Raw genomic sequence first — 26,706 nt, 5'->3', positions numbered from 1 at the left:
GGGCTCGGAGTTTGATAAGGACCCCTAATCTCAGGCATGCAGCTTAATCTCCAAAAGCTGGATTTCAGCACTACCTAATCGCATCAGGCTCTTTTGCCCTCGCCAGTCCATTACCCTGCTGTGGGGTTCTAAGATCTTGGTGGCGTAATGACATCTTCAGACCCGTCTTTGCTGCATTTCCAAACTCCCCCTGCAATCCCATGAGGCTCAGAGCCTGTAATATTAATTGCCAGTTCACTGCTTTAGGAGCACCTTCTTTCCTAACTTCTACCCTGCTTGTCGTGATGAGATCTCTTACAGATGCAGTTAATCAGAAAGATTACAATCACTCTAGAAACACCTGCATTGGAAATAAGTCTGGCTTTTATTAGTATGAATTCCTACTGCTGACAAGCTCTGGGAGGAGAGGATGGGGGAAAACCCAAAGATCCCTTTACACAGCTGGAATATAAATGTGAATTTTTCTTCCTATTTATTTTTCTTCTGTAAATGATTTAGCTGCTATTGATGAAGATTACCACCAAATAAGAAGCAGAATCTACTAGCTTGTGTTGTTGTGTGCAACACACCCGTAAAACAAATCTATGCCTCTACCACTGGAATAGGCCATCCTTTTTGCCATGACATGTACAGAACTGGAGGTAGCATTCATTGCCAGAACTTCAAGAGCAGCAAGGATCCCGTGTTCAGGCTCCTTGTTACATGTGGAAGACAAAACAGACATTCCAGTGCCCTGCATCCTCTTTACCCCTAGGATATTAAGAACAAACACAAAAGACTGATCTCATTAGTTGTAGCAAGTAGGTACAATAGGAAGGCGAGAAGTGCTTACTGCGGGTTAAAAAGACAATCTTAAGCCTGATGCAAGAATTTTGAATCTTATTTCTACTACTAGGAATCCCTGCTCCCTGACTGTTGGGTAAATGCTGACATTGTTTAAAAGCTAGTATTTTTTGGACACAAAGCCCTGCAGTATTAAATGTTTCGGTGTTTCAGAAACTCTGGGTTCAGGTAATAAAAGAGCTTGTAGTCCTGAAAACTGGCAAAACCCAAAATAAAATGCCATCCCTCTTGGGAAACTGAAGGACATTCAAGTCCTTCAGGACACTTGAAGGTAACGGTCCAAGAAAAAGCTCGAGGTGTTCACATTTATTAAGGAATGTTAATCTACTAAACTCTACATTTGTCCTAAGCACACATAAATAGAACCTTTTAAAATCTAAATATTACATGTAAAAACTGTGGAAATACTACTTATGCCAGTCATCTGCTAACATAAGAAAAATAAATAAATGTGTCATTGTATCATGGACCAAATTCTCAGTCCATGCAGTCAACGTGAAATGCTCCCAATTCTCTACATTGTGCTTTCTCTCACTGGTAACAACTCAAACCTAATGTATGCTCAAAGAAATGATGCAGTGGGGGATAGTCTGTCCCACTGCTGCTACAAGAGTTACAGGGAAGAATTTCTAATACAAAAGCAGAAAATATAGCCCCTATACTGACTCTTGATAATGTTTTCATCCACCTTCCCCAGATTCTTAGGCTATCTAACTTTTCAGAAACCATCAGGGACTGGGCTGGCACAATTCCTACCCGATTCTAAATGAAGGTAGTTGTCACATATCCATGCAACTCCCATTCATTTAAATAGCTTGGAGTTGGTACTAAACAAGTTAATAAAGGAATGAAGAACAGGAACCAGGGGAAACCCAAGGAATATCTTCTTCTGTGGCTACAGTAATGCTCCCTCTGGCCCTGGCGCCTTCAGCAGGAAAGCTGGAGAGTCGCCTTCCCTCATCGCAAGTTATCTTCTGATACAAAATAGAAAAGGTGCATTGGAAATCCTTTGGGCTAAAGCCTACCTCTTTAACTTCACCAGGTGCTGTAACTTGAGGTCTGCTCCACAGAAGGCTGTCACTACTGTGACCCTGTCTGGCTGTATTTTAACAAAAAACCTACCCACGGGAGCGCCTCGGCACCACCGTGCACCAGGCACTTCGGGCTGTGAAGCCCCGGTTGGTTAAATCCAGCCTGCAGGTACTCTGAGCAACCTGAAGTAATGCGAGGGGGAATATCTCAGACAACCTTTTCTCTTCGACATTTCTCTTGGCAGCCTCTCACAGCCCTCAGCAGGACGGCTGATGTCAGTGCCAGTTTTGGGTACCTAACTCTTCATTCATGCATAACTGAGTTCCTAACGCATTAGAAATGATGATGCAGGGTTTCTCACCACGTCGATAAGTTTTCAGCTGTCACTACTAACCACTCATTCACTCATAATCGAGCTCCATTTCTTCTTCCCAGAGCACTGTCAAGGCTGTTTTACTGAGGAGCATCAAGACACAGGCAGCAGTAACAGAAGGACTTTGCCTAGTAGGAGACAGGAGGTCACGGAGGTAACAGTCATTGCTGACTTCAGTGTACTTAAGTCAGACTTAGCCTGTGGTTAAATATACAGGTCCTTTGCCCTTTAAAGCTTAAAATAAATTTGTCTTAAACTACTGCATTGGCTTACATTACAAGATAAATTATGAAAAATAAGTTGGCCTCAAAGCATAGTTTTGCTTAGCTGCTCTGGGCATGAACCATTTCACTTGGACTCTGTTTTTCAGACCACCTATCTCCCTCACCAGGAGGATGAAGAGAAAATAATCAAGAGGGGCTGGAGCCTATTTAGACAACTGGCCAGCTTCTTGCAAAGGGCTCCTTCCCGGTTAGAAGAGAGAAGATCCACCACAGAGGAAAAACAAAACCTGCAAAAGGCTCAACATGGTAATGATGCAATGGTATGATGTTATTGGATGGAAAGGGCCGGCATCACTGGTTTAACAAGGAACACAGTGTAGGATCAGGAGCTACACCTTTCTTTTTCCTATCTCATCCTTTTTCTCGCTTGCTCACCTTGTCTTCTTTCTCATCTTTACTATTAAGTTAATGTAAGTGCTGAGCATGCACGCTGTATTGCATACTACAGCTTTCATCATTCCAGTTACTTGACATTGATGATCCCCATGCCCTTGATGAGACCTGTAAATGACTATAGTTGAAATAAATATGAATCCATCAATACAAGCTCTTGAACTTTACAACCAAGTCACACATCTTGAGTCTTGTCAAATAGCATGATCTGGCTGACTGAAAATGGGAACCGTGTTAAATATAATACTGGTACGGTATGTTGTATATCAACTCTAACAAAAGGGAGCTAGGAAACAAAAAGACATCCCTGTAAAGCGGCATCATTGCACTGTTACTGAGCAGCACCTTTCAACAAGTCAACCAGCTCCCTTAAACTTACTTAACTTCAGAGATACGCTATTTATAATTCCTGTTCCCAAATCTTGTGCTATCTTCCCATGTTTTATCACAACTCCGCAAAGGTGGCCCACTCCTCTTAATCTCGTCAGCAAACGTTAATTAACTTCATTGCTGCTACCTCTGTTGGCCAATACAGGCAGCTCTCTCTGAAACAATGAACGGAACTCGCTGCACCTCACTTCCATTTAATATGTACCCTATTTTGTGTTCCTGCCTAGACTTGAACGATGAAAAAAGAAAAATTAAAAAAGAATTTATGATCTCATGAACCTTGAGAGCAGAGGCCCTTGAGCATCTTGTGAATGACAGCCGCACTCTTAAGTCTGGACCCTAGCCTGAGTTTTCAATCCAAGAGGACTGAGCGATGTTTGGAATTACATAGCGAGGAATCTAAACTAAACCAGGTGTCTTCCCAGTTTTGCCAAAAAAATAGTTTGACACATACTAGCTTATAAATAGATGGTTCTGCCAGATCAAACAATGATATATTACACTGACCACTCAAACAGCCCAACAGTGAAGCAATTTTCATGAGGATGCAATATTTTTTTTTTGCTTTTTAAAATTGAAAATAATAAACAGATTGGCTTGTATTATCATGAAAAAATGTGCTAAAGGGTAAGGTCTGTGAAGAAAAATCTGACAAGTCATAGGTCATAAAAGTTTCAGTTCAAGCTTGTTCATATTATAGTGAAGTAAATTATTGCTGAAAACTTCTTTCAAAGAGTTTCTTTTTGATTGGGTCTTGTTTTTAAGATGAGCAAACGCTTTAAATGTGAGCTATTTCCATAGTTTGTGAGCAATAAACAACAGGCTGAATAGAAAAGCAGAGACCATAGGTCATTCCCACTGGTGTAAAAGAAATGCTACACCGTTTTCTTCCAGCCACAGAATATCCGTTACCCAAGTATGACTGTATACATCTCTGTCCATCCACAGGCACCTAAACAGGGACTTCTCAGTGTCATACAAAGGTTTTCTTGCTTTCACCGTTACCCATAGGCCCAGCTGGCAATTGTGAAAATCAGGCTGGCAAAGCAAAGCAGACCTGACTGACTGCCCAGCCTGGCAGCAGTGAGGCACTCTGGGGGCACGAGAGGTCTTTTTCTAAGATTTAACTCCCTTTATTGGAAGCGTTTGCCATTCAATTCTCATTCTGTTCTTTCAAAAATAAGACTGGTTTGATCATGATGGGCAGTGTCTCTCGGGACAAAATGGTTTTGAGTGCAGGCCTCATGTAGGTCGGTGTGACTGCATCGAACCACAGGACCACAGAGTGCCTTGCACTTACAATCTGTGCAGCAGAACTGCTCAGTGCAAGTGATTCACTGAGAAACCTATTTTCCCTGATACAGCTCTGGAGAGGTGCCTGAACATGGTGATAAGGAGCTGACAGGGAACCAGCCACACTCAGATGCCTTCCAGTTCATCTAAAGATGCAGAGAAAATCTCCTCCCACGTTTAATGTCTTTGGGATTCTTCCAGCCATGCCTTTCCCTTCTGACACTCTTCCAGCTCCCCGGGACTTTCTGGCCCTCCTGAACATCCCTCTCAGCCTCCTCCTCCTCTCCCAGAACAGTTTTTCTGTCCTTGCCTGTTCTGCTCCTGCCAGGAGGTTCCTGGGGAAGAGGCCGCAGGTGGCGCAGTGTGTGCGCACGGCTCAGCCTGTCACCGGGACTCACGCTGCCGTCAGCTGCACCTCTTCCTTGCTCGGACACCCGCTGGATCCTTTCAGACAAAGATTTTCCCCTATGCAGCAGCCACAGCTCTCCCTCAGTGGCTGTTTCTAACGGAGAGGCCTGCGCTCCAGCATGTGAGAGTGCTCTAACGCACAGCACATACTTTTCCAGGCTCCACCGCAGCGTCAGGCTTAATGAAACACTTAATTATCAGACCTCAAAACTCAGGATTTCCAAGCAAGACAAATGGATGTCCTGCATCAGGGCCTGGCTGTGCAATCCTTCCTCTGCTGAACACTTGCTCCTGGGGACAGATAAAACCAGCAGGCTGAGAAACAAAGAAGCTGCAGAAAGCATGCTTTCTGATAGGAATGAGGCCACGCTGGTAACATGTTCTGCTAGCATAAGGAAAACCCGGATACAGCAGCATCCAAATAACTGCTTGGCAACTGCAAGGAACCAAATCTACAAAAACCTTTTGGTTTCTAGCTTCAGTGTGTCTGGAAGCCAAAAAAGCTAGGTGCAGAGGTCATGCAGACAAAATCTTGGGAATGTCTGTCTATCAAAATTAATGGTTTGATTCATGCTAGAGCTTTAGGATCTACTAGGTACAAGTTCTTTCAGGAGGGCTCTGTAAAAGTCTCTGCCCTGTGTCTTGCAGAGGCAGGCCTAAGCATTAGTCCAAGAACTAAAATAAGAAATACTGAAATCATTGCATTCATTGATTCAAGTAGTCTCATCCAGAACAGGGAGATCTGGCTGGAAGAGATGGGTCTGGGATGACTGAACATGAGCAACATATGCAGACGAGGAGGCACCACCAAAAAGACACCACTGAAACTGTGGCTCTTGCCCCTGTTTCCACTTTCAGATCAATTCAGGGAAGCACACCAGCAGCTCTCTCCTGGCGCTGAGGCATGGGACCAAACACGTAGAGAGCACTCTGAATTCTTAGCTTCCAGGAAAAGTTGTGTATTCTGGGCCAAAGAACAAGCACTTCAAACTCTAGTAGTGATATGTAGGTTTCACCTCATCCATGTCACAGAGAAGCACAGGGATTTTGCAGTTCTGACCATTTGTATTGTACTGAATGACCTGTCCAGAAGTCAGATGCATGTTGTTTCTCCCTCCCAGCCTGCCAGCCACAAAACACTCACCAGCTTTTGTTTACATTACAAATTTAAGATCTACCTGTAAGAAATAAAAAGCCTCCAGCATGACAAGCATGCAGTATAAGAGTAGGAGAGCTTAGGGCTGTCACCACTGTCTGTAAATCTCTTTGGTAACTGGGAATTTGTGAGGTGAAAGGTTTTCAGTACTGATCTGCTGTTATCTGAAATGGATTGTATGCCTCTCCAAATTTTTTTTATCAAATCTGTAAAACCAGTAAAGCACAACATTACTCGTTAGAACTCTTTCAGGGTGGAGTGAAAAACAAAAAATGATTTCTGGAGAGTATCTGGTGTTGATCACAAAGAGAATAAGTACTACTTGCCCAGAGAAAACAAGATTTTTTCCACTAACGTCTTCTGCTTTCTCAGCAAATTTTTCTGTTTTCTCTGCAGCCCTTCTCTAGCCAGTAAATTCAATATCTTGTGAGATCTAGAGAGAACAAAGTGAGCATTAGACAGACAAACAAGGAAGGGGTCAATTATTGTATTCAAATCCGCAAGTGCATTGTTTTAGCACAAATTTCACATTTGCTTGCGCATGCTTTTAAGTGATTCCTTATTTTGTACCTTATAAATGGGCACCAGATGCCAGAGAGAATGATCGAAATTGCAGTGAAACTTGAGATCAAGTAAGTTTTGCCTTTACCTAAACCTACTTACAAAATAGCATATATTCTCCCCCTCCCCACCCGCCAAAGATTTAACAACAAAAAAAAAAAACCTTTCTCCTAATTTGTCATCTTAAGAAGCTGACAAGAAGAAGCACGCACACAACCTGCAAAACCTCAGAGACTGTCACCCCCGGTCGCTCCCCTCCCGAGGCCCTAGAGGCCTGGAATCAGCCTTGTCCTACATACAGTCACAACTTGTCTGCGCTTTCCCGAACTCAAACATCCAGCTGCTGTAAAAATGGCATCCAATCAACCACCGGCTGCCAGTTCTGCAGGGTTCCTGCTCACGTCCATCTGCTGCCTCCTGCCACGCTGCAGCGCGGCGGCGCAGCCAGGAGGTAGGGCAGAAGTTGGCTTGCAGTCCATGTGTGTGGGCCAGTAGCCAAGCGGCTCCGCTTAACAGTCTGGCCACAGATCTACCTTTCATGTCGAAACATGGAGAGAATTAGGAAACTTTTTAAATTAAATAATTCTACATCGATACTCTTCTGTCATGTTTTTTTTTTTTCTTTTCATAAAAACTTTTTTTTTCATATTTTTAATTAGAAACACTTTATTTCTCTCCTTTTACAGCCCTCCTGGACTGAGTTAGTTGGATCAAAGAACAGCGAGTTCTATACAAGTAAGATCATGTTAAGTTACTGAGTCTTTTTACGAACTATCCGGCTGCTTCCAGTGTGGCTAAAAGATTGTAGCCACCATATGAACTGAGGAGAGACTGCGAGCCTTTCATCAGACATTGCTTTCTAAGAAAAAAAAGCCTTTTAGATATAACCTGTTGCCTCACATTGACCTCAGGCTCTCTCAGAGAGTATTCCTAGCTCTGATTTTAATCGTTTAGCGTGTAGGAACCCACCTGCTCTGCCAGAGCACTGCCATGGTGCCACAGGCCCGAGCCTCACCCAAGCTAGGCCCTGCCCAGCTTTCCAGAAGGTTCTATAACTCCTGCCCGGCTGTAAAGCAAAGAGCCACTGGTCTCTCCTCTCCACAATGTCAGAGGAGTTCCGTTTTCCCAGCCTCTGGGCTGAAAAAATGTTATTTTCTGAGTTTGCCCCTTGTGGGGTGGGAACTGAGTTCCTCTTCACAGTCCACTAAATGCGACCACTGGTAACCAAGAGGCCAAGCATGCGTGTGTCTTGTTCCCTTAGGGCAACGGGACGCAGCTCATCTCCATCAGCCAGGAAAACGAAGAAATGGCATATAGGCATCAAACTTACACTTCCAGTATCGACCTTCGAATACCGTGACAGAAACTCTTTTCTGTCAGGGAAAATAGCAGTTTAAAGAAAGTAGCAGAAAAGACGAGAGAAGTTAGAGAAAGCAAGAAGCTGCTGGATCACGGAGCTGTGACACAAACGAGTGATTGCAACTACCACACACCAGCTCCTCTCAGCCCACATGCACACTCACATCCCTGGGGGACCATTTTTTAAATACAGGGTAGCTTTCCCAGGAGTTAAAGAGAAAAACACTAGCTCTAATTATTTTCCATTTATTGCGGATTGTCACAAGGTCAGGATCTACCAACAGCAAGTTATTACGGGGCAGCTGACAGATGCTGCCTTGTGTGTCAGGCCCCTCAGATCAGAAGCTAAGCTGATCCCGTGCCTTTTTAAGTCAACAGAGCCTCTCTGAGCTTTCGCTGTGACCTAAAGAACACTGCTCTTTATGGCAACCCTTAACTATGAAGCACTGGGGATTGTCTAAGTTAGACACCTGGCTTTATAATGAATTCAAGTTAATGCGGTCTGTAAATGGGGGCTGGGGGCTTAATTCGAAAAGCCAGCTCCATACTCTGTCATATACTTGGATAGCGCAGAGGCACAGGAAATAAGTTTGGGAAGTCACTTGTGTGATTTATCACTAAAACTCCAAGGTACTACTCCATTAACCATCCTTCCAGAAATGTTTGCATGCTGCTTACTAACTAGGAAAAGTTGCTTGCATCGAAGCTGGATAGGTTGGAAACTTTTCTCTTTCTGCATGAAATACATATCAGAACGACTTCCGCAACTGAGGCTGCCGAGAGCCAAGCCCTGTCAGTGGGAGCTTTGCATTTCCTTCATTTAAACCCCCATGTGGCCCTACAAGAACAACGTATATTTTACAACTGCAAGTTAAATTCTGTGTTGTTGCATAAAATATTTTCTCTCCAACTGACAGAGATGGAAAACTGTGCCCTCCACTGCACCTCTGTATTTGTGTTCTGTATGAAAGTCTTTCAGGCCATGTTCCACTGTCGGGTGGTGGGCTCAGCTTGTCAGCCTACAATTTTGCAAGTTCGAATGATGAATTTACCACTTAATCTTAACAGGCATGTGAATTCCACTCCCTGTTAAAAGATATCTTTATTCTTCTGCTTAAATTTTAGAAAGGACCCCACAGGACCAAACTCTTCCATTGCTTTGATGACTATTAATAATTTGCACCACCAGAAGCTGTTTAGCATAGAAAATGTTCTTGGATGACCCTCCAGCAACAAGTCATCGCTGTATATGCAGCTCTTAATCAAAGACTACACCTCTGATATGCCTGCAGAATTTGGCATTTCAGTCCACTGTGTAAAGTGTTTGGGCTCCCTGGAATTTAGACCATTTAACTTCAAAGTTCAGGCTCATTTGCTGGCTATGGGTAGCCTCACTGAGTCAACCAATTTGTTTACTTCTAACAAGTCTGTCCCATATCCTGTCTTCTGTGATGTTTGTAAGCACTCTTGGGATGCTCATAGCATTTCCCCCATTCAGACAGAACATCTTAAGTTCAGGTCTTACCTGAGAGGATACGCTGGAATTTGGAAACTGAAGAACATGTCATTACAGCTCTGCAGATGCACTTTAAATTACCCAATGGCCAACATGCTGTAGATTAATGCTATTTGCCAGGTATCTACTGTGGATTTTGCTGCCTTCTTAACCTCCACAATGCCACAGCTGGACTGCTACCAGCCCCCAGGCTGATCCACCTGCAGCTGCTTCCATCTCACAGCCATCATTACTGCCACAACTTGCTGCGGTTGGATCCCCCAAGACTAACACCCTGATGCAAATCAGATACTGCAAGAAAATTTATTCTCTAGTTAGCCACAGCCCCCTGAGGCCAGAGTAGATATTAACAAGTCGGCAGGTTCCTATGGCAGCAGGCTGCCAAAGGGCAGCAGAAAAGTCTGTGCCCCCTGTGGCTCAATTTTCCTGTGTGGGGCCCTGGAAAGCCAGGCTGGCTGGGAAAAGGGCAGGATACAAGTGTATCGTCACAGCATTTTGAACAGACTGAAAGAGAATGGGGTCTGAACAGCCACACGCAAGGAAGCTGCAGCACTTGGATGAGTGAGCGGATCCTGGACAAAGGTAACACTGAGAACAGTAAATAATCCATCACGCAGGGACACATCAGAGACAAGCGCTCCAACACGAAACGTGGTTCACAAAAAGCTGCAGACGTCTAACACTAATGAAAACAAGGGCCTTGGAACCTGGATGATGGCGGAAGGAAAGGAGAGGCTGTTGTATAACTTGCTCCCCCTGCCCAGACCTGCCGATGCAGCTGGATTCAGACTTGCAGCATCATCGCTTTTCCGGTCTTGGCCTCCTGAACCTGCAAGCAGCCCCTCACAGTGACCTGCCAAACCTTTGCTATCCAAACTTTTCTGCCTTTGAACAGCCTGATAAGGGGCCAACCTGTGCAGTAGCTTCTCACCATGCCCCGGAGGGAGAATACAATGAGGCCCATAAAGCCAATTGCACTTGTTCCCCGAGGCAGCTTTTGAACTCTGCACGGAGAGGCTGGAATGCCCCCTTCCACTTAGCAGAACAAAGGCCAGCCAACCTGCAGGGTTTTAATCCTGAAAGTTAAACATGAATGTGATTAATGTGCAGCTTTGAATTTCGTGTATTATTGAATTGTATACATTACTCCAGGCTTGGAGATTTTCCCCTTTTATACTGCAACACAAATGTATGTTCCGTTTGGGAGGGGTACAGAACAGACAACACCAGGCAAAAGTATTTCCATATGTATTTCCCACATTCTCTGCCTGAAGGACTTGAGCGAGCTGGGATTTATACTGTGTTCCACTGACCCCAAAAAAACAACTTGAAACAGATTTAGAGAAGATTCACTGGAGCTCATTGCAATTGAAATGCTGGATACTTATTTGACAGCCTCTAGGAACCCTTCCAGGTTCACCCTTTCCTGTGAATCTGCTAAAGCTCCAGAAGATTATCAGAGTTAAGCTAATGTGCAGGATGCTGGGTTTGAGGAGATGGGTTGCCCCTGGTAAGAGTCATAAAAATGATTGTCTCTTGTAACCAGTGCTCTGCCTCAAAGACCGACTCCTTGATCCCGTTTCAGTCATAATCCTTGATAGGAGCCAGAAAGCTGGACCACATCACTCCTGTGTGATCTTCCTGGCTTCAGGGGGATGCTGCATGACCAGGAGAGTATCCTGCATTTTACTACTGGGGAAACGTTCAACATAATTTCAGAAATGGTTAATTAACCACATTCGTTACGTACGAGGGACACATTTAAAGTACACTTAGACACTTCCAGTCAGGACTTTCTTATCCTCTCCATGGTTTTGACTTGTCTTCTGACTTTACCACAGCATAACACAAGATCAACAAAGGTGTTGAGATCAGTCTTCAGTAAAGGTCTTCAGAGAACTGTTTGCATTTTGACTAGACCACTGGAAAGACAGCTTTGCAGTTGTATCATGTACCACCACCTGACTTGTTATGGTTAATTCTACAAGAAATTAATCAATTCGACAATCAATTAATTTCCACCATCAAAATGTCCAGACTGAGCTGGCCTTTCACGGGATGTCTCTCACTAGGCTGAACAGCGAGGATCTGGAAGAGATGAGAGATGATACAAAGATTTCTCTTTTTCCAAAGCTCAGACCTAGATGGCTTCTCACAGTTTTCCACAACAATTTCCATCTGGAACTTCATTTGCTTGCGGAATTGAGCAGGGCTATTGCAGAAGGAGAGCTCTGTCTCCAGAAACAGTTTCTGGCTCAGGAGGATGACTTGACCTTTGTTCTGAACAGGAATATGAACTCTGTCACACTGGGACACTTTTGCATCGGTGTCTCCTATGTTTTAGCCGTTACTAGCCCTGTGATTTCAGGACAGACATACGGTTCGATCCCGTCAGCATTAATGACTCTTTTGGTTTGTCAAAGCTTATTAGAGAGGAATGCTTCTTTAATTCTTTGCTTCTCAACCAAAACATCTAGACAGTGGATATGGGAACTGTAACAGCAATTCTTAGACCTGATATATGTCCAGTACCATTTTTGCTAGAATCTTGAAATATGTACAGAAAAAATACTGACCAGTTGGACCTTTCAGGGACAGGGAGGCCCAGATCATATCACTGATTCATGCATGGCCTGATATCAGCTCTGCAACTTCAACCTCACCCTGAAATCTGGCAAGTGCTGTGCATTCATACGGCCCTGAAGGAATCCAGCTGAAGCTCTGATCTCTCAACTGCAAAGACTAAACCTGCTGCATCTCCAGCTCACCTTGGTGCCGTACAGATGCAATCCAGACAAAGCATGACAAATACATTTCTATCAAATAAGTGGAAACACACAATATGAAGCTTAGCCTGGCTATAAAATTTATGCTTGGGCCGGGAGGAAAAATGAGCTTCAAGCAGAGGACGGGGCTAGAATGATCCTACAATTCTGTGATGCTAGATCTGGTTGTAACCTGAAGTGCTGCAGACACATAATTGGCTTATTAGACATGCAATCTGCCAGAATGAAGTTATTCATCCAGACAGAAAAAAAATGCTGAAATGTTGACCCAGTTGAGAAAAGAGTGTAATCTGGGACCTGTTCAGTGCTTTGCTCTGTTTGGCTATGACAGCACTGATCTGCTACAAGGTGCTCCAAATCATAGCCTAACAAAGCAGCTTTCTGAGGAATTCTTAATTCTACCCCATATCAAAGTAGCAGTCAAACGCAGCAAAAATGTAAAACACATTTTGGTCCACTGCTCTAGAAACAACAACAACAACAACAAAACTCCACAGTTCTTCTGCAAAATGATGCTTGCAACCATCACATTCTGCTCCCAAGGCCAGAGCAATGCCTGTTTGCTGGGGACATCTGCATCACTTTTGCTATTGTCTACCAGCGAGAAGGCCTGACCTGCATCTGAACTCATTCCAGAGATATTTCAATAAATCTGCAGTTTCCCAGTAAGCCCAGAAGTCCTTTGTTAGGACATCCCTTGTCCTGTGAGGACTAAACCATCTCTCCCAATTTTATTTTGGCATGGCTGCCCTTCCCCCAGTCTTGTAATTAAATGCAAGAGGAAAAAATAGAAAGTCTGACCAGACCCACTGAGTGGCCTCCTTTTCTGCGTGCTCCTGTGGCTCTATTCTTGGAGGCTGACCCAGGGCAAGGTTCTGCCCTTCTACACATATTTTCCAGTGGAAGCAGTTTTTTCCTTACGTGGATTTATTCAGACTCCAAGCTTCATATTCATCAAAACTGTCATGGACCATTTGCAGGATGGGAAGATATTGTGAGTCCAATCAGTGTGGGTGTCACAAACAATTATCCACTGCAGAATGATCCCAATTAGTAAACACCCTGCTAACAGGCCACCTCCCCAAGGATGCTGATTGCCTGTGACAGTGTTTTTTTCAGGATGTCTGCTGGAAAACTGCAACTCAAGCCTCCGCGGGCCAGCTTCTGGCAAATTCCTTGTTAACTCTACAAAAGAATCTACACATGAATAATTAAAAATAGATGGGAGTAGAAATTCAGAGTACATTTAGCTTTGTCACCCAAGCCCTTTATAACAAGACCTACTTCTCATCTGGAATAAAATGGAAATTCTACTCTCTGTCTTGGCTTGTATGAGGCACTCATGTTTTGATGCTTTGCTCTAGGCCTTTGGAACTAAATGAAGACTTCAATATAAACTCTCCCTTCCACTTTCTCATTTTCTGTTCATGCAAAACTCTTAAAGAGTTGCCTGAAGGATCATATTTAGTGAGTGATTGAAACCTAGCTGCTTACTCCTTGCTTAAAGCACGTTGCCTTTTCTACCGTATGCTACTATCTAGAAGAATAGCCTTTAACAATTACAGAGATATTTTTACAGATGGAATCAAATGCAGACAGAAAACCAAGCACTTTTTTAAAGTAACCTTTTGACCATCCAATTCTCTCCTGAAATGGACTGGAGAGTGATCAGTCACTCCTCTTCACCCTGATTTACTATCAAATCAAAAAAACAGCAAGCCCAAGTCTGGTGTAACCTAGGAATAACGTCACTACAAGTAGTAGAGCTGCACAGAGACTGCAGAGAGGAATAACAGAGCTCTGCTTTCCACCACATGAACTCAGCCTCTGCAGTGCACACAAGACGGGCCAAAGGACAACTAGGTGTAGCTAAAGCTCAGCACCTGGTAGGCAATGCCATGGGTACACAAGTTTGATGCTGCAGGATAAGATCATGCTATGAACCAACTACTTGGATCAAGAGATTTCAACTGAAAGGTTTTCACACCGAAAGAATCTCCAGTTAGCATTATTGACGCTAAAGCAAAGGTTATGGTCTGACCAGCTTTGTACATTCTTTGTCTAGCCTTCATTTTAAATGCTCTAATCCCTAAGTCATTGATTCACACCACTATCAGCAGATGCTCCAGAAGACCAGACTGCCAGACGCCACATGAAACAATATAAAAAGCCATACCTTGAGCAAAACGCACCAAAGAGTAGCAGTAAGTTGCAATTTCCTCACTGGTGGCTGCTGAGAAGGGCACAGGCAGCATTTGATGCAAACTGTGTGGAAATCAGACGAGGAAACCCTTCATCCTTCTCCAGTCCCAGAAGCAGCGAGCCAAGCTGACGGCTGCAGGATTGTTTCAGGTTTAGCCCGTCCATTCTCACAATGCTGACTGTTCTCCAGCACTGACAGTGCTGCAGGTGGAGACTCACCCAGAGTTGAGGGGAACGATGAACAAAGTACTCCTATTCTCCAGCCAGGTGGTCTGAGCTCTACTGGATGACGTTTGGACAGAGAAATACACTGGTGAGGCATGCACGGTCCTTCCTGAACTGTCCGCAGTACGTAAATGACCTGCATGGATGCGTGTCTCCAAGAACAGGAGCTTAGTATGGACTGTGCATTAATGGTAAAGTCATCAGAACTGGACTGCTCGGATCACAAGTGGTCAGCTCTGAAAGAAAATCTCGTATTGAGCCACAATTGGTTGGGCTATGCAGTATTCACATCTATTACAAGGTGGAGTAATTCCTTCTTCTGTGGGACTATTGGGCAAAATCTCACGGCCTGCCTGTAGTGAAATTTTAGCCAGAATCCACAGAGTCCAATTATACAGAGGCAGAAAGACGGATTTGGCCATCGAGGCTGCCTCCCCGGCAGCACTCTTGCTCCCGAGCAATGGGCTTTAGTGCCATACCCCATTTCCTATCAAGTGTGCCAAGTCCTCCCGTACAGCTCAGTAATCCTCCCATACCTCTGCAGTTTTGGCAGGCTCCTCTACAACCTCCCTCCTTCTCCTCTGGCCTGGGGTGAGCAGACTTTCTTCTTTAATATGTGGGGAGAAGTAAAATCATTTAACTCAACCCTCTTTCAGCTCTGATTTCAACCCAGTTGATTAGTAAATTCTCAGCAGTGAATTCTACCCCAGCCGTAACCTCAGCATGAATAAGCTGTCAGACCTCGATAGATTTCATTGGAGCTATGCTGCTCACCCCAGCTTACAGTCTGGCCCAATACTGTGACTTCAGTTACCTCTAACTTTCAGTAGCTTTCATTATTTTCACCTCTCCAAAGTTACCAAACTTCCTACTTTCTTTCTGCACTTCATGTGCAAGGTACTGGGTAAAGCTTGTGAAAACTATCACATCTAAAAACGTCATTAAAATGCTCTTTGCTGCTCTGCTAATGCACAGAAGGAGCCCTCAGCGAAGAGGATGCACCAACAACTTTCATCAGTCACACCGGTCTGAAATCTGTGTGATCAGAGTCATGTATCACTTGTCATTTCTGCTAACCCACATGACTGAGCTGCTATCCAAGACAAGCCAAACAATTTCGGACTGAGGGCAAGAGCTTGTAATACCCTGTATCAAATGCTTTACGAGGCCCCAGCTACAATATATCTAATAAAACCCTTTTGTCCAACAATTTTGCCTTTGCATGACCAAGGATGAAGTTGCCTGACTACTCCCTCCCAGCCTCCCAAGCACAACACCCTGCGGACTGGGGCAATTTGAGACTTTGTCCAAGAAATTGTCTCACTTTTCTCCCATCCTGGTGGTCCACACTAAATCCTAAATCCTAAATCCTCTTTTGTTTTGTTAGTCCTTCCCTCTTAATTTGCTGTTGCCTGGCATCCAGAGCTTTACCATTCTTTTTCTTCATCTTTAGACTGCAAAGCCATTGGGACAAAATGTGAGCAAAGACCTGCAATCCGACCACCTCGCTTTACAGAAATCATAATGGTAGCACTATTTTTCTGCTGGGAGCTTTGCTACCCACCTTCCTCTTTGCAAAGGAACTTAAGAAAGACTCTCTCAGTTCCTGTCTCAGTTGAAGAGACTATTCAGCCCTCTGTAAAACAGCACGGGATAAAGACTCTTGTTAATTTGGGTGAGAAAACAGGTTGGCTCTCTCCCACAGGAAGAGCTTAGCACATCGCGCTGAAGACAGAGAATCTGGCTTTATTTTAAAGAGGAGGGACATGGTTCTATTTCTAGCAGGGACACTGTGTGAGTAGTTCCCACTGAATCCAAAGGATTTTGCCCTCAGATATCCAAGAGCAGAAACCAGGAGTCAGAGTCAGCCTTTGTGCCAGCCAAAGCTGATGGAACAACCACCCTCCAGCTGTAAATAAACACCTCTGAACACGGGGATAAAGCTGGAGCCACTGGAAGCGTTCTTGCAGCCACAGCAAGATTTATGGCCCCAAATCCAAACAGGAATTATCACTGCAACCACTGCTGATGCCAGGAGGTGTTCGTTCCCTGCCAACCCATCCTGTTTGGCTCACGGATCCTCCTCAGGACTGCCATGCAACCCGTGTGAGAGCACTTGGCTTCAGCGGATGCCACGGATTTTCTGCCTTCCCCACTAAGCACATTCACCAATGAAGTCTTGATTTAGCCACAGTAATCTCCGCTGCCTGTTCCCAGAGAGAAATGTTTATTTTACAGGCTATGATCTCAAACGGCTGCTACTGAACAGCCTGCCTCTGCGTCAGAACCAAGGTGCTGACCCAGTGTGCTGCCCGGCAAGCACACGGGAATTCAGCCAGCTCCAGGAGTGCAGTAACAGCCAGGCCTGCCCCTGGGCACCTTGCCTTGGTAGATTGCAGGCCGAGAGAGCCTGGCCTGTGAGATTGGCTTGGGAGATGATGGGACATGAGGGGATTGTGCCCTGATGCCGCAGTGCTCCCAGGCCTGAGGACTGGGGTGAATGTCTGAGGTGGGCTGGGAGCGTCCCACCACAAACAGCCGCTCTGACACCTCCGCCTGCACGTGTACTGCAGGCTGTAGGGCTCACGGCACTTCCAGGGCCAGCAGCTTCATGCAGCCTCATGCAGAGTCAGCCGGCAGTGCGGTCACTGTGCCTTCTTCAGCAGCACTTCCATGGCCAAACGACCTCAAGGCCCTTGGGCCTCTGTGGTGCGGGCCCACGGCCTTGTTTCTGCCAGCTGAGCCAGGACACAAGCCGTGGAGTTCTCACCAGCTTGATGAGCCTACATGAGGACGGCAGTCCGCACCTGGCCCAGCATAAACCATGCCACATGGGTCTGCCAGGACGGTTCGAACCAGCAGAGAGCTTGTGCTGGACCAGCATGCTCTGTCACGCGGCTGCAGTGCTTTGGATCCAGTACTAACGGCTCTTAGGACAGATTTACGGTATCACTGGGATGAGGACTTTGCTTGAACTGTTCTGGCTTCAGCTTTGATTTAAGTTAATGCATAATTCATAATGGGGCTGATAACAGATGGCAACTTGTTAAGCCACAGGAACTCAATCAGTCCTGATCACATGACAACACCCTAAATCATTTAAATCACATCTTACTGCAAGAGCTGATCTGCTGGGGCCCAGCGGGACAGAGAGACTCCACTGCCACCCTGCAGGAGGCACCTTGCAAGGCAGTTGTCACCCGGTTTGTAAAGGGGGAAACTGAGGCACGAGAGCCTGCACTCCCATGTGCTCGCTCCGTGAAAGCAGATCGCTGGTGTCCTCCTGCTCCTCGGCACCAGATCCCAGCCACAAGGCCTGGTCTCCCCTTTCATCTATACAGAGCAGGCTTACAAGAGGTAAATTCAGACAAAAAGCATTACTTAAGAAGGAGCGGTAGGAGCTTGTTGTCTATCACCAGGCCAGCCCTATTAGCAGGTGTATGATCCTGCCAGGATCAAGGACTGATTCCGTGCATGAGGAAATCCACTGAAATCAGTGGACCCACAATTAGAACTAGATTCAGATCTCAGCCTTCCACTGGCAAAAACCCACCCTTGCTCCTGGCTTACCCTGCTATACCAGAGAGGATGCAGGGGCAGAAGAGTGCATTCAGATCACTTCTGACTCCTAATTTTCATGCTCAGCTTAGGAATCCAGTCAACCAAGGAGCTAGTGAGAGTAAAAACACACTGTAGAAAATAATTCCAAATGTGAGTAGTTCAAGCCATGGTTCTTTGAAACAGTAAACCCAGCTTTAGGACGCCTACTATCGGGTCAAAAAAGACAGAGCCCAGTGATATAAAAGTGAAGATCCAACAGAAATTCACTCTGCAGTAAAAAAGCTCACAGGTTTACCTTTTGTTTTGGCAGGCTCTGTGTTAGATCAGGACCTTGCTGTCTCCTTGCATCAAGAGCAAGATGATGAGGCTCTGGGTAATTCACCAAAAATGCAAGCATGTCCACTCTTGCCACATGTTTACTCTCTGAGTATGAGATGGCAGTGAAATGCTGGCCCCCGTTCTCATGTCAGGATACTTTTCTCCTTCAACTGTAGGAAGAACCTGTTTTTTCCAAAACTTGGCCTAAACCCGGGTGACATGAAGACCCTTCCATGCCTCCATGGGAACCAGGAAGCCCTGCCTAGCTCCTTGGCCACTTCAGGAAGCAATGTGGGATGGGAGGAAGCAAGGAGTTTTCTCTTAGGAGTTTCTGCACCTTCTTTCTCTCTCCATCAGTTCCCAGGCTACATACAAACGTGAAATCTGGGGCTCTGCAGCAAAGTGTCATTCGCAGTGAGCTGAAGCACTCTCCCAAAGAGAATACTCCTCAGGAAAGAAGGGTTCCAAGAACACTCCAACACACTCTAGATTACAGAAATGCTTCTGCTATCACAGGGGACAAGGCACCATAAAGAATATAAAACGTTAATGAATTATTGTTATCATCTCAGCGTACTTATCCCCCTTTGTGACCCCCCTTTGAGGAGTCACACTGAATTTGAGTCTCCTCTGGAATTCCAATCCATCATAATCAGCACAGTATGGCCTGGCTGAAACGCAGGCATTTGCTGCTAACTGTAAGCGTAATTAACACAGACTGCTGCCTCCCGCCTCCTGACGTATTACAAGGGAGCGCTGCCTACACTACATCCATCCTTAAACATCGCTTGACTGCCAGACCATTTTTACTCTTCACTTCGAAAATCGCCGTCCCCTTTTTTAAACACTTTAAATATAAACATGCTCGTGAGCTGACCAGTTAAATTCCCCCCCAGTAACTGTTACGGGCACCTTTTCTCCTGAACAGAAAGGAAACTGCCTCCTGTCACAGAGGTGTTTGTTAGGCCGGCCACGGTGCACGGAGCTCTCCCACACGCTAGTCCCCACCAAAGCACAAGTGTGAGCTTTCTGTCCGGTGCGGTATTAGCACTTGGTGAAGTTGTTTCCTGAAATAGTGGTGCACAAAAGAAAGCCCTGTGTGTGCAAGACGGACCAGGCTCTCAGCTGCACTAAACTTTTTGAATGCAAGGCAGCTATGCAAAATGACATGAGCAGAGATACAGCTCCGTGTTTCTTCTTAATAGGTGAGTAACATTGAAGGACATGTTGGCAGACGGTAACAACACCCCTGCCTCGATCCTCAGGCAATGCTACGGATCAGGACGTACCTTGTACCATGGAGGATCCTAAACCACAGGAGAGCTTCCCCTCCAGAAGGCCAGTCATCCCTTAACCTCTCAGAGACGAAGCAGCCTCCCATTCAGTAGAAGACCCTGCAAAATATCTCTGCGCTGCCTGGGGGCAGGGACAAACTCTCCATCACTTTGCCAAGTGACTCCAAGAGCCCACAGAAACTGAGGCCAGGGGCAGCCGGTACCCAAGCAGGCCTCAGGGAAGGTGCGAACTGTGGGTTTAACCACGGGGAATCAACCAAGATTGATTTTGTCCCGAGTCCGGACCAGGGAGGAAAGTCTCACAGGCAGGCAGGGACGTGGCCTCCAGGCCTCGCCTCAGCCCCAGCTCAGTGGCCAGCCCCGAGGGGAGGCCTTCTTTAGGCCCGAGTTGTGCGGCTTGCCTTCCTCAGAAGGAAACCTGCAGGAACCCACATCACTCATATGCCCACCTATCCAGGTTCCTTAAGGAATTTTCCTTTCCGTCTGAAAAAGCAACCTGACAACTTTTTTTTTTTAAGTTCAAGCAAGTAATGATGTTGTCTTATTGCACAAAGTATCAGGGCACTAACTTCAAAATCCATGAACCTTACACTTCCCTCTTATTATGGAAAATAAGAGATAGGACTTTTTTTTTAGCCTGAGGAACCGGGGTGGTCTGAGTCTAGACTGAACTTAATCTTCCAAACCCAAATCTCCATTCCGAGCACTCCCGAAGTTCAGGACAGGCTGTGCCTGGCTCATGCCTCTTGCCCCAAGCGCGCCAAGCGCTGCAGGTCCCTGCGGGTCCTTGCATGCTCCCGGGAAGCTGCCATACCGGCTACCTGCCTCAGGGAAGGAGAGACAGAAAGAAACCCGAGATACTGCGGTGACCTGGTATGATAAATTTGCCCGAGGAAAACGCCTCGCCGATGTTGCAGGGAACAAGGAGAAACCAAGAAACCAAGTGCCAGAGCAAGGAGTGCCAAGGACAAGGGGCTCAACAGAGGCTGGTGGACGGAGGGAGGCTGAGCCAAACCGAGAAGGCGAAGGCCAGCCCAGGGCAGGTGGTTTATAGGCGATCCTGCAGTGTCCCCTGGTGGCAGCAGCCCCAGCCTGCCGTGGCGGACAGCCTTCCCTCCCAGTCAGCCCAGACCAACACAAGCTGCATGTCTCCCCATCTTCTAATTAGGAGTGACTAATCTAAGTGGATAAACAACAGTTGCGAAGTCATTTTCACCTTGCCTGCAGCTATAGGGTCAGGGTATGTTTTCATCAAGCCGAGCCGTGAGCAAATAGTTGCCGTGCCCGCTCCCACTCCTGCTCCCGACTTCCCGGGGGTGCCCGTGGGCTTGCCCAGGCTGCTCCCCACCAGCCAGCCCCGCGCAAGCCCATGGCCAGCTGCTACGGGTCAAAGCATTTCATGCAGCTGGCTGACGGTGAGCCAAGGATGTCTTCAAAAACCGGCTTCTTGCATTGGAAAAATAAAAAATAAAACCCTTTGGCCGTTTTGCCAGCTTTTCCTTTTTATTTCGGTTCTAAGGAAAAATCTGGTTCAAAGGCCTAACCTCAGAAAGGTGTAAATCACTATAAAAATACTGATGAACGCCTTTCCCTCGAGTTAACCCAGCAAGACAGTACCAGCCCAGAGCAGCTTACTGCAGCAGCGAGGTTACAGGGCCACAGAAAGAAGGGGTGAGTCTGGGCACTGAGTCAGAAACTTTCCACTTTCAGACGGCTGGTTTGGTTTCTCACCTGGACAGGAGAGGAAAATCACAACACAGTAAGCAGACCACTGATACGTGTGAGCATTCACTGTACTCCCCAAAAAGATGCCATAAACCACGGTGGTGGCATCTACATCCCCCGAAAGAAGGGATGGAGGACCAGAGGCAGGGAGATGCAGTCAGAGAAGAGCCATCTCTTCCCATGGTGGCAAACCTGCGCTGATTTATTTTCGTGGGAAGGTCCCCCTTCCTGTCACCTGCCCTCCCACCATAATCTGACTTGTGGTGGTCCACAGGCTGAAAATGCCAGGGGTAGCCTATGGCCTGAGATAAAAAGGCAAGATCTTGAGACAGGCACAGGGCTTCTGTCCTGCCCACTGATCCCACGTGCCAGATGTGAGTTGTCAGGCTGGGGCACTGTGGAGCAGAGCTGATTTTTTTCCATTTAAAAGGAGGAACACCTGCCAGAGCACTCAGTGGGTGTCCTGCACCCCAGGACAGTGTGCTCCTAGAACTGACACACTTCCCTAGAATCTTAGCAAAAGCCTGGCTGAGAGCACAGCCCTCAAGCAAGGCACGAGGTAGGTGAGATGTTTAGGATCACAGCATCTTTTTGTTTTGTTTTGATTTTTTGACCTAGCTTTGTGGCTCCACGTGCATTTCCACAAACAAGGAGATATCCATCAACTTGTGCAGCCCCAGGACTCTCACTGTTCTGGGACGCTCTGACCCAGCACGATTTCCATCTGTTGCTCCTTCAAGAGCACGTGCAGTGGGAATGTACACTTCCAAGTCACGCTGGGTTTTCTTGCTGACAATAATCATTTGATAAAAGACAAAACAAAAAGACACAATCTCTCTGAAAAACAACTAAATTTTCTTTGTCCCCCCATCTTGCTGTAAGAAGGATTTTCACTAATCCAGAAAAGAAACAGATCAGATTAATGAGGTTCTCCAGGACATTAAGAAGGGTGAACAATGTCAGACACTGCCAGAATGAAATAATCCACACAAGCACAAGTAGCAAGAAAGTACAGATGTGAAACCATTCCATCCCATGTATTAAAATACCACATCCCATGTATTAAAATACCAGTATTGCACAGTTCAAACAAAGCTCAGCTTCACACTAAATCACTCATTCAGCAGCCAGGGACAGGTTCTGAGCTCGCATAACCCCAAAGGGCACCGCTGAGATCAAGGCAGAGATGTCTCTTTCAAGCAAGTCTCTGTTCCTAGATTTCTCCTACAACTCCATGACATCTGGAAACGTAAATTCCCTGAAACTTTTCTATCATAATGATGATTTTCCAACATTTACATCAAACTCTCATCTGCAAGAGAAACTAGAGGAAAGCCTTCCACCATGTGTTCAAGAACCCAGACAGCAGGTTTCTGCAGATGCTTACATTGCTTGTATTGCAGATAATAAAACCAGTAGCAGGTTATTTTTCTCACAATTGATTTCATGCTGAAATTCCACATAAACCCCCTCATGAGGTCCTTGGATTGCCTGCAGAGTCTGTAATGCTGCCTGACTTTGTAAATCCCATCACAAATCAGATTCCCCCACAAGGCTCCAGGAAAGACAAGCAAAGAGCGAGTTTCTCAGCTCAGATCCAGAGCCCACATAGGGCCAAAAGAGGGCAGTGTGTCCTGCAGATACAGCCAGCACGCCAGGAGCTGTCAGATAACTCCGTGAAAGAGGAAAAAAATCTCTTCCTCAGTGCAGCCACAAGGCATTAGCCTTGTTTCTACAGCAATTAGGCTCATGCTTCTCGTTTGGGGAGCATCCATGTCTGCCTCATCCTGCTTGGGTCCTTTGGTCAATCCAACACTGGGGTGCAGGCCTCAAAGGAAGCTAAATGCCCTCGGCTTCATGAAAACTGGAAGTCAGGCAGAAGAATCGTGTTCCCACTGAGGACAGGCTTAGAAGCTTGCCTGTTATTGGTCATCAGCAAATCCACGTGTGAAAGGTGACAGAGATGCTGGAAACCCAGCTACGTTAATCTTTCAGTACAAGAAACCGCATGCTTTAAAGAGCGAGGAAAATTGCACTTTGCAGGAGAAAAGTGATGAATGCAAGTAGCTGTATCTACTTGTAGAAGAACATTCAAGAAGTACAGAGGCTGATATCCATGTGTCTGGGGCTGGATTGCTCCAGGAGAGGACTCATTCCTCCGAGCAAGCGAAGGCTGAGGTTGGATGCAGCACAGAGCAGAGCAGTGTGCCTCTGCTGTGCAGAGGAAGGGGAAGATGGAAGAGGGGGCCGTGCAGCAGGACAAGTCCCTCTGCTCAGCCAGAAGCTGGGTGATCATGCTGCAACAGGCAGTGCTAACAGGGGAACAAAATGCCTCTTCTCCATTCCCACTCCCACCACCATAAATCCATCCCAACATAAAGAACATGCTGAGGCTCAGAAGAAGTAAATTATTTTCAACTCTGCCACTAAACTGCTTCGCAGTCCTGGACAAATTCTCCCCTCCCTGCAGGGATTATCCTTAAACGTGAGTACAAGCTAGAGATGTGGGATGTCTGTGCATTTATAAATAGCTCACCTACGCGTTTCACAAGAGGGCAAATGCGAGTAACTTCCAATAAAGGAATTCCCAGCAACAGCAGCGGCAGTGAAACGCCACCCTTCTGCAGGCTGCCCTCCCTTCCAGCATCCATCACACTAATAGAGACAATTAAAGTCTGGCGCAAGCCCCAGGACACGGACAGTCAGTGCCTGTAGGCCGGGCCTGGAACACAGTGAAGGATCAGTAGCTATGAGTCTGTGAAACAGGCCAGGCAAGTCTCACGAACACAGCACAAGACTAGCATCTCTAATCCCTGCCTCATTCTTCCCCGTGAGCCTGGACCACATCTCATGCGTTTGCAGCACCAGGCTGTAGCCTTTCTCCTGCCCACACACCAGACAGAGCTTTTAACTTACCAAACAGCTTTGCACAGATCACAACGTGGGAGAGAGGAGAGGTTTTAAGACATAAATAAAATGCATCCAACCTGGCCAGTGGAAGGAAAGTGATTTGCCATTATTAAACCAGATTAAGATCAGCCACCTGTGGTCAGACCCTGCAGCGTTAGGGCTGTGCCACTTGGCAGACCCCATAGGAGATAAATACGACAGCCACAGCCCTCCCTGTATTGCATGATCAAGGTGCAGCAGGGATATCCTCCACCACATAGCCCAGCAAGGCCCATCCTTGAACATACAGCTGAAACGAGCTGAATCACTGAGCCGCAGCACAACAGCAGGGACTGACTACTCCACAGGCCGTGGGGTGGCATGTGTTTCTTGTGCCAGTTTCTGCCCCAAATCCTACAGGTCAGGAAGGCTTTGCTAGGTCATCTGATCCAGCAGAAATGGCTCAGATGCTGCCACTGGTCTTCCTTACAACACTATTTGGGTTTTAGCTGATTTTAAGCGATTATGTTTTGAACTAGTGTGCTGCCTCTGTTTTTGTCACTTACTGCCCCATGCCCCAATAACTTTTTAATCCATTTGCCAGCTGCAGCCAAATTTGACACACGAATAGAGGTCTTAGAGCTACCGAGCGCTGACGGATATAATGAAAATAAGCTACCCAATATATTTTGTTGAGGTAGCCTCAAAGACGCAGTGAGGCTCCAACTGGGGCTGCAATGTGAGCTCAGCTACTGGGCACCAGAAAACCTGTGTGGAAGGAAGCCACGTGTCCGAATGAGTCAGCTTCCAGAAGAGCTCTGCTGGACGCTTGTGCTGTGTTGGGCAGCAGAGCCCCCTGTTCTCAGGAAGGGAGTCTCTCCTGTCTGGCCTCTCTGACGTCTCCAGCATCAGGCAGGATGGTCAGCTTAACAAGAAAACCACTGTACAACAGGCAAAACAAAGTTTCATCAGTCCTGCTGCACAGACAGCACCATTCTTCCCATCGAGGTCTCCAGCTCTGACGGAACCAACCTCAAATTAAACAAGATCCAGCCTGACCAGCAAAAGGAGACTTTCTGCTGCTGGGCAAGATTCATCACCGCCCAGTAACATCGGGACTTACAGACTAGTCAGGGCCCACGACACCAGCTGCTGTACGGATGGAGCAAACAGCTCCTGCCCCACGGTTTTGTAAAAGCAACAAACAGCCAGAGAAATGCATCAGGGAGAAGGAAGGGAAGAGCTAACCACATCATTATAACTCCACGTTACTTGTAGGCTACTTGGGTGTCTGGTGGAAATTGCCATCTTGTAGTAAAATGCTGCAGGAGGAGAACGGAGAGTGACTTCCACTGTGATTATCCGGGGATTGTTGGATATTGAGGAATATTATTAATATATTTGAGGATATTGAGGAAATCGACCAGAGCTGATTTCACACATGAACATACGGATCTGTTTGTGAGAACAGCGAACAGGCAGCAGAGACTGCGGCATTCCTGCAGTGCCGATGGCCTTGCACAACGTAATGCAGCATTAATAAAAATATCTTGTGGAGGGGAGGGAGTTTCTGCTGCAATATGGTAACAGATCAAAGGCTGGGAGCACCCGAGGAGTGAAAAGAGCAGCTAATAACACCGTACAGTAACCGAGCTGATACGTGGGTGCGACTCAGCCCTGAAGCACCTCGCTGGTGGAGATAAGAGAGGCTTCAAATGAGTCACCGACAGATCAAGTGCATCGTTAAAGGGACAACACGGCTGCGAGTGCCAGCAGGCAGATGAGGCAGGAGAAATCCGAGGCTTTAGGCTCTCACAGCCTTGAAGAACCTCTTGGTATTTCAGAACTTAAGCCATGTGTTTGAACCTTAACCACGTGCATGCGCTTCTCCTGCGTATCCCTAAAAGCAGCAGCAAGGCCTTCGTCCGGCCCAGAGCGGCTGCTGCCTCCCAGGCCAGAGCCCAGTTTGTGCTCCAGTTGCTCGTCAGTCTGCATTTAATAACCTGCACGTGACAGACTGCCCGAACGAGAAATCCTGTGCAAACACAACTGAAGCAATGGCAACATTAAAGAAGTTCTGGATGGGAGAGAGGTTGT

At 46.4% G+C, this 26,706-nt stretch overlaps 1 long non-coding RNA gene across 5 annotated transcripts in view; it reads right to left on the bottom strand.

Annotated features, from left to right (window-relative positions):
• Positions 1-26,706, bottom strand: part of LOC106032991 (uncharacterized) — a 340,509-nt gene that overhangs the window by 308,099 nt on the left and 5,704 nt on the right. For 3 of the 5 annotated variants that reach the window (XR_010833413.1, XR_010833414.1, XR_010833416.1), the window contains exon 3: positions 6,499-6,605. The exons of 1 other annotated variant lie outside the window; for it this stretch is intronic. This is a non-coding gene — a long non-coding RNA (uncharacterized lncRNA). Of the gene's footprint in view, positions 1-6,498; positions 6,606-7,702; positions 8,247-26,706 lie in introns of those variants that run through there. One more of the 5 variants, XR_010833417.1, reaches the window with a different exon arrangement.

Source organism: Anser cygnoides, chromosome 8, assembly GCF_040182565.1.
Source record: "Anser cygnoides isolate HZ-2024a breed goose chromosome 8, Taihu_goose_T2T_genome, whole genome shotgun sequence".
NCBI lineage: Eukaryota > Metazoa > Chordata > Aves > Anseriformes > Anatidae > Anser > Anser cygnoides.
The sequence above is the reverse complement of the archived record's forward strand: the minus strand, read 5'-3'. Positions and strand labels throughout refer to the sequence as shown.